Source organism: Cupressus sempervirens, chromosome 1, assembly GCF_028749045.1.
Source record: "Cupressus sempervirens isolate cs-2001-9-10 chromosome 1, ASM2874904v1, whole genome shotgun sequence".
Taxonomy (NCBI): Eukaryota; Viridiplantae; Streptophyta; class Pinopsida; order Cupressales; family Cupressaceae; genus Cupressus; species Cupressus sempervirens.
Window position 1 is genome coordinate 795158432 of NC_143118.1, and position 9060 is coordinate 795167491.

Below are 9060 nucleotides of genomic sequence, written 5' to 3' on the forward strand. Positions count from 1 at the left end.
GCATTTGAGGGGCCAAGGAAGACATGTGGACTTGTTAAAGGACACTTGAGTGGCTTAAAAAGGCTTTGTAGGCTGAAAAGGTGCTTTGGGCATAAAAGGGCACTTGACGGCCTAAAGGCATGCCTTAAAAAGGAATTTGATGGCCTAAAAAGGAGTTTGAGGCCTAAAATGGCATGGAGGCCTAAAAAAAGGTGATTGGGCCTATAAAAGGTGCTAGGGCAACCTAAAAGGGTGAAATAGGGCCTTGAAAAAGGTGTTTAGGACTAAAAAGGCATTTCAAGGGCCTAAAAAGGTGCTTGAAGGCATTGAAAAAGGTGCTTGAGGGCCGAAAAAGGTGCCTCGGGGGCTTAAAGGGAGAGGAGATCATGGTGATCTCTCAAACTTAGGCTTACTTATTCTATGCCCCTTAGTTAGGTGATGATGAAAGAGTTTGACGGATATCTAGGCTTTTAGGATAGCATTGATATATTTGTTGCATGGGTTTAGATCAATTGTGGCCACTCCAACATAAATAAGACTAATAATCCATTGGGAATTGTTGTTCTTGACAAGAGGAAAGATGAGGGGACTCTACCAGAGCATCTTGCACTATTTGCATTGTGCCAAATTTTCCAAAGCCCAACGAGATGTTTCAAGACATAACTATGCTGCTTCTTAATGTTGTTGAGGCACTCTTTATGGTTTTGCCATAAGCAATAGAGACATAAAGCATGTCATAAAATATTTAAATATTTTTCAATATAGTGGGCCTCACCATTGACCTCATATAAAATTGGTCGAGGTACACAAACCTGTCCCGAAGGAGCAGCAATTATAGATGGACACCAGTTCGACACGAAATCAATGGATCATCGATGTGAAAAATACATCAATAATTTATACATGGTTAAATAGCCCATTTGAGCCACAGTGAGCCACATTTGACTATAATTTTGGGATGTTAATTTTTCAGTATTTTGGCTATTCTTGGCAATTATTATGTCTTTTTGAATGTTTTTGGCAATTTTTGAATGTTTTTGACAATTTTTGAATGTTTGTGATAACTTTTAACAATTTTTGAATGTTTTTGATAATTTTTAACAATTTTTTAATGTTTTTAATAATTTTCAACAATTTTTGAATGTTTTTTATAATTTTTAACAATTTTGAATGTTTTTAATCATTTTTGAGAATTTTTTAATGTTTTTGATAATTTTGGGCAATTTTTGAATGTTTTTTATAGTTTTTAACTATTTTTTAATGTTTTTGATAATTTTTGACTATTTTTTAATGTTTTTGATAATTTTGGGCAATTTTTGAATGTTGTTGACAAGTTTCAAAATTTTTTGAATGTTTTTTATAATTTTTGACAAATTTTCAACTGGTGGGAGTGAAACGAGGATGTGAGTGAGATTTGTTGGACTATGGAGATAACTAGGATTGTGTGGAGGCACCTAAAGAGTCAAGGAGACCAAAGTGGGCCAAAAGGCTAAGAGCGGACTCAGGGAGCTATATTGAAGACAATGAAGGCAAAGAGGATCTCCAAAACATCAAATAGATTGAATAAGAGCTAAAATGGATAGTGGGAATTACTGGCCATGGTGGATAGTTGGGATGTGCATTGATTTTCCTGCAATTCATGTTTGCGATATCTCAATGCATAATTTGACTCCATGTTTCCCCTCATCTATTGTGCTTCCCTTTGAAGATGTTATACTGACTACCTCTACTACTATGAATTGTGTATGATGCCAAGAAACCATTGTATTGTAACCCACAAGTGTTTCTCAATTGGGTATGTGTGAAACTAACTCAACTGTGCTAGGTAAGTCACAAACAAGCAAGATTTGTCATTAGGGAAGTTGCTTGAAGATTGTCTTGATTGTCTTTCTGCATTGAATGACTTGTGTTGTTTAGGGAAGTCTAAACGTGTTATTCCTCACTCCTTTAATGATACCAGAGTTTGTTTTTCTTTTCTTTTCTTTTCTTTTCTTTTGAAATTTTTGAATTTTTGTGATTTTTTTAAATTTTTGAATTTTTGAAATTGATTGTATTTGCAAATTATAATTGGATAGATATCATGACCAACCGTTGGGGAACTCATTACACCAGAGCCAACATAAACCAAGACTCCTTGAAAAAGGAATACAAAAATTTATTCGGATGGATTTTGAAGAAAATAAAATGTCAATCGTCCCAAAATTGACAATTCCTTGTAAAGACTAGAAGGTCTGGGGATGATAAAATCATGCATTGGGTAGTACATTAAAATTGTGATACAAAGTAAACTTCCAATTTTGACCATGTAGCTGAGGAACTTGAATAAACTAGAGCCAACATAAACCAAGACTCCTTGAAAAAGGAATACAAAAATTTATCTTGATGGATTTTGAAGAAAAGAAAATGCCAATCATCCTCAAACTGACAATTCCTTGTAAAGACTAGAAGATGTGAGTAGTGCTAATGTGTTTGATTTCAAAACCATCTTTTTGTAAATAAACTTTGAGTTCATAGATCTCTCATGCATATCTCCATGATTGAATAAAAAACAAACTGGTAGAGCAAGAATGTGAGGCTCATTGGAATAGAAAAGTGGATTGGTGGGGATCTGACAAATAGGTGGAACTTGCTAGGAAAAACCAAAGGAATTTTTTTTTTGGTTTTTCAAGATCTATTTTGGCTATACAAGAGAATAAAATTACTAAGCATAAAAATGTTTCAAATGGATGTAATTGAGGGGTTCCTATAGTTCCTCACCATCATAATTTTGCAACTTATAAATTCATATCCCAAATGACTCAACAATGATATAGGGTCCTATCTAATTAGGTTCCTACTTTCCTTTGTTTTCTCTATCTGCTTGATTTTTCAGATTCTTTTTTAGAACTAGATCTCCAACTTGAAAGACACGTGTTTTGACTTTCTTGTTATAATATCTAGATAGCTTGTTTTGATACACTGTGAGGTGGTCATAAGCCCTACTTTGGTATTCTTCTAGAAGTTCCAATTATTCAAGGTGAGCTATCCTATAGTCTTCATCAGACATTACATCATGTAAGGTGACTCTCAGGGAGGGGATTTCAACCTCTAGTGGTAAGATTGCTTTACTTCCATAAACCAAGGAAAATGATGTTGCTCCTATAGGAATTTCTTACACTTGTGCGATAAGCCCCAAGTGTAGGATTTATTTGAATGTGCCAATCTCTACCAGAATTATCAATAGTCTTCTTCAAGATGTTAATGATGTTTTTGTTTGTAGCCTCTTCTTGACCATTTCCTTGGGGAAAATTAATAGAAGATGAATGGTGAAGATATGGAATTTATCATATAGTTCATCAACAAGTTGATTTTTGAAGTACAAGGCATTATTTTTCAAGATTGCATGTGGTACACCAAACCTACAAACGATATGATTAAGGATAAACAAATCAATTTTCTTTCCTATAACATTGGTGAGTGGCACTGCCTCTACCCATTTGGTGAAGTATTATGTTGCTGTAGTGATCCATTTGTGTTGATTAAATCAAAACCCCATTGATAATGAAGTTCTTGAGCTGGCATGTGAATTAGATTACCATGAATTTGGCATCTCTGACAAATCTTGACAAAGTTAACATAATTTTTTCCATAGTTGGCCAAAAATACCCCATTCTAAGTATCTTTTTCGCTAGAGTAATCCTGCTGGAATGTGACCCACAAATTCCCTCATGTACTTCTCACATAGTAGTTTTAGACTCTTCACTCTCTAGACACCTAAACAAAGTGTCATCAAGACCTTTGCGATATAATGTTTCAGCTATAAGAGAAGCTTGTTGTATAAATTTTCATCTTTGGTTTTGAGATTGATGGTTTGGTAAAATGTTGTCTCTAAGATAGGTATAAATGGGACCATACCAGGGTGATTCTAGAGCATCGATAAGGGAAACAAAGTGTGGTTTGGGTAGGGAAAATGTGGTTTGAACTACCTCTTCAACTAGGAATTCATAAAATTGGTTTTGATTTTGTAACTAAAGTAATGAAGCCAAATTAGCCATAGCATCTGCAACCTTGTTTTTCTCCCTCAAAATTTGCTCGAATGTAATGGTGACAAAACATTCCTTTAGTGCATTTACCATCTATTTGTATAGAAGCAATTTGTCATCTTTAGCTTGGTAGACATTATTGACTTGGTTTATAATTAGTTGAGAGTCATCGTAGACTTCTATTGTTGTTAGCTTTCATTCCAATGCTAACTTAATGCCAAGTACTAGAGCTTCATATTCGGTCATGTTATTGGTGCAAGGAAATAAAAGCTTTTATGATTTGGATATAGTGATTCCTTGAGGGGTAACAAACAAAACTTTGGCCCCTAAACTATGGTGCGTATAAGAACCATCAAAGCATAAATTCCATGTTACTAGTTTTAATTGGAGAATGTCTGCATTTTGGAACTCTACTTCTATGGGATAAAACCCCTCCAAAGGTGATTCAGCCAACTGATCAGCAATAGCCTACCCCTTGATAGCTTTTCTATCAATATACTCGATGTCAAATTCACTCAAAATCATCACCCACTTAGATAACCTCCTAGTCAATGCTAATTTACTAAGAAGATATTTTAATGGATCTATTTTGGTAATAAGTTTAACTTTATATGCTAGGAGATAATGGCATAACTTTTGGGAAGCAAAAACTATGGCAAGGCATATTTTTTCTATACTAGTATAGTTAAGCTCATAGCTTACTAGAGTTCTACTAATGTAGTAGATTGCCCTTTCTTTTCCTTGATAATATTCTTGTACCAAAAGTGCCCCCAATGACCTATCAATTATTGAAATGTATAGTAATAAAGGTTTTCTTGGAATGGGTGGCATCAGAATGGGTGGGTTCATCAAATATTGTTTGAGAAAATTGAAAGATGCTTCACATTGTTCATTCTATTGAAAGACTATGTTTTTGTGGAGAAGATGAGTAAAAGGACTACATTTTTTGGCCAATTGGGAAAAAAATCTTCGTATTGACTGGAGTCATCCTTGTAGGTGTATATGAGCAATGTTAGTATGCTAATAGAAACCAAATTTAAATAAAGCTTCTACAAACTAAACAAAATTCATAAACTTCAAGATAGACTAAGATGAGCTCTCAATTGAGAATATGAGCCATTAATGGGCTCTCTCAATGAGAAGCTCTCTTGTTGAGTAGCTTTGTCTAAATAGATAGGATGTATGCTCAAGCTTTATGCTTCAAAAAGGGCTTCAAATGGAGTTGGAATTTGGGTGTGAGTGTATGGTTTTGATGCAAAATGGCTTCTCAAAATGGCATTATGACTTTACTTCATGGATTGTGTTATTTTGCAAAGGGGAAGGATCCAATTTATAGGCAAGAGGCTTGAGGGATTGAGGGCTAAGATGCAAGGATGGGAAAAAGCTTATGGAGGGCTCATATTCCATGAGAAGATAGCACATGGATTGTTCTTCCTTATAGCCAATCAAGGAGTGGCACATGTCACATGGTGAGAGGATGGAGGAAAGGGGAAGGATGAGTCAACAAAGGAGGCTCAAGGGATAAAATCTTCATAAAGACCCTCATAATGACTTGTAAGAGCAATAAAAGGGCTTGGAAGAGTCATTTATGGCCTAGTGGGCTTCATAAAGTTTTATGGTTGAGATATTTTGAGGGAGATGAGAGTAATTTCGACTTGGGCTTGATTAGGAAGGTTTTAAGCTTGCTTAGGATTGTGCAAATGATTAGAGGATGGATTAGGATGGTTTAGGATTAGCTTAGGGATAGGCAAGTGGATGGCATTTAATGAGGGTGGGTGAAGGAGGAGATATTTGTTAACTTTGTCTTGGGTTAGTAATTCTTAACCCATGTTTAGGGAATGTGACAAGGTTAAGAGGGGATTAGGATTAGGGTTAAAGACATCTTCTAGAAGAGTCTAGGCTTTGGATGAGGATAAAGACTTTCTAGAATAGTCTAGAATTTCCTAGGATGAGGATGAAGACTTTTTAGAAGAGTCTAGAACTTCTTAGGATGAGGATAAATTAGATTTTTAAGAAATAAATAAAGTTTTATTTATTTCAAGGGTTTGGATTGAGGAGATATTTATTAAAACTTTTTTAATAAACATGAGGATTAATATTTAATCTTAATTAAATATTTTGAGTTGAGATTAGGGGTAGGAAATGATGGGATTAGCCTTTAATCAAAATTAAAGAAGGATTAGAAGATTTTGGAAGAGGTTAGTGGTCTTAAGGAAATTGGCTAAGTTTTGGGCAAAAAATAAATTTTTTATTTATTTTGGGTTTTTTTGGTCAATTTATTAATTAAATAATTAATAAATAAGGAAATAATGTTTAAATAAGATTTAAACATTTTTGGGAGGGATTCCTTAATTAAATATTTTTAATTAAGATAAAGGGATTTAATGGCATAAAAATAAATTAATTAATTAAATAATTAATTAATTAATTAATGATGATGTCATCAAGACTTTTTCAAAAAATAAAAATACTTTATTTTCTAAAGGTTTTTAGGTGTCTACGGTAGGGATCTTAAGTTGCTAAGGTTTGTAGGTGCTTCCATTTCTATGATTGCTTGAACCTTTTCTAGATCAACTTCAATTCTTTTAGCTAAAACAATGTAGCCCAACAATTTTCACGACTTAACTCTAAAGACACACTTCTTCAGATTAAGCCTAACTTTGGATCTTTCAAGTCTTGTAAAAATTTGGGCTAAAAATGATAGATGTTCTTCTCTTTTATTTGACTTGACTAGAATATCATCCACATAATCTTCAATTATCTTGTGAATCATATCATGAAAGATGGTGGTCATAGTTCTTTGATACGTAGCCCCTGCATTCTTTAGATCAAAGGGCATTACATTCCAACAAAATGTTCCCCAAGAACAAGTAAATATAGTCTTTTCTTGGTCTTCTAGAGCTATTATTATTTGATTATAACCAAAAAATCCACATATCAAAGAGTACATGGCATGACCAGCTGTGAGATCCACTATGGTGTTAATGTTGGGTAATGGAAAGTCATCTTTGGGGCAGGCTTTGTTCAAGTCTCTAAAATCAATGCAGATCTAGATGTTACCATCTTTCTTGGATATAGGAACAATACTTGATATCCATGAAGCATATGCCAGTGGTCTTATAAAACTAGTTTGAAGGATTTTTTCTAACTTTGCTTTGACCAATAATGCTACATGAGGATGCATTTTTCTGAGTTTTTATTTTATAGGTTTTGCCCCTAGTGCAATATTGAGGTTATGTAAAGTCAATTTTGGATCTAAACCAAACATGATAGGATAGGACCAAGCAAAATGAACTTGCCTTTCCTTCAAGAATTGAATCAATTCTTCTTTCTCAGTAGATGAAAAAGATCTTTATAAATGTATAATCTTTGGTATTTAATTTTCCCAATATTAACCTTTTTAGTTGGCTCAATCAAAATGGAGAACCTTTCCTCAAAATAGTTAGGCAATGTATCAAGGATTCCATCATTGGGTGCCATAGTTTGGTTTTCACCATTAGATATGCCATCTTTTATTTCATTTATTTTTGCATCTAGTCCAAACATTTTATGACTTAGATTACTAGATCTTTCTACTCTTTTCTAATGGCTAAAATCATTGATACACTCCTACTCTATGAATCGAGCACTTGACCCAAGTCTTAGAGATGATTCAACTGCATTTAGGTACACATTTATGTCTTGGTCTATGGAAAAGGTGAGTAGTTTAGGAGGTGATTTTGTGTCCCAGTCGATGAGTTTGGCATGGTGTAAGGATAACGGGTCAAAGTGATGCTCTAGATTGATAGGATTTAAAGACATAACCTCATGTGATGACTAAACCATTGTATCATCAAAATCAATAATGTGTGCTTCATCTACATGATCTAGAGTACTAAGGTCATGAAACCACTCACAAAACTCCTCTTGGATATCCTATGGGGAAAAAATGTGGAAACAAAGCTTGGAATGGGAACTTCTCATCATCTTGACTTCTTTGAGATATTTTCAGGTCCTCAGCATGTAAGTTATTTGATTGATATGTTGTGTCAAATAGTACAAGATCAAACAATGGTTCCAAAGTGGCTTTTGGATCCTCTGGGATAGGGTTAAAATTTAAATCAACTAGGGAACCTTGATCATGCATAGTTTCTTGAGCAAGAGATGTGAATAGTGATGCATTCCTTGTCTTGGATAGGTTCTTCAAATAACAGATCACATTCCCACATAATGGAGTCATCCTCAACTTCACTCTCATTAACTATTGGACCTTTTCCTTTACTATCAAAATTTGTGGGAATAGAAATTGGGGAAGATTCATGAACATCTTCTGTATATTCATCTATAATATGGAGATTTGAGAATGACATATTCATAGCATTTGAATCTATGGTGGGATTCTCAATAGTCTCTTTATCTTTGGGGATCCAAATTTGTTTGGATGAAGAACCCTCATGTATGTGTTTTCGCTCAAGGGAATGCTACAGTCTTGAATAAGATGACATCCCTGCATGTTGATTTTCCATATATCCTACACTTGTTTTGAGTTTATTGGATCTAAAGTTCACTGCAATAGGTTCTACTGGGCCATTATTGTTTTCCAATGGGCCTGTCTCACTACATCCCATCTTCTTCATCAAACTCAAACCTTAACCAAAGAGATGGGGTGAAATATCAACATTTTGAACTCTTTGGTTATCACCTCCTAATGTAGTGGGTGATGAACTATCTTTAGGTACATTAATTGGTGAAGCCTCATCTCTAGCAAAGTGTTGATTGTATATTTGATGAAGCATAGTTGGAGATGGTTTTAAACAAAACCTTTTATAACAAAACCTTTCTTGTTTTAAACACAACAAACACAACACTCTAATTATATTTGCTTGCAATATACAGCCAAATCTATTACAAAATTTGAATATCAATCTCCAATGCATAAACAAAAATATAGAAATTAAATGCCCTCCCCTCTACTCCAGCAAGATTTTACAATAAAATAGATATTCTCCATGTGACTCATCAACTCTTCAATGCCCATTTAGTTCTGTAACTGATCAGTTTGTAACCGATTCTTGGTCTT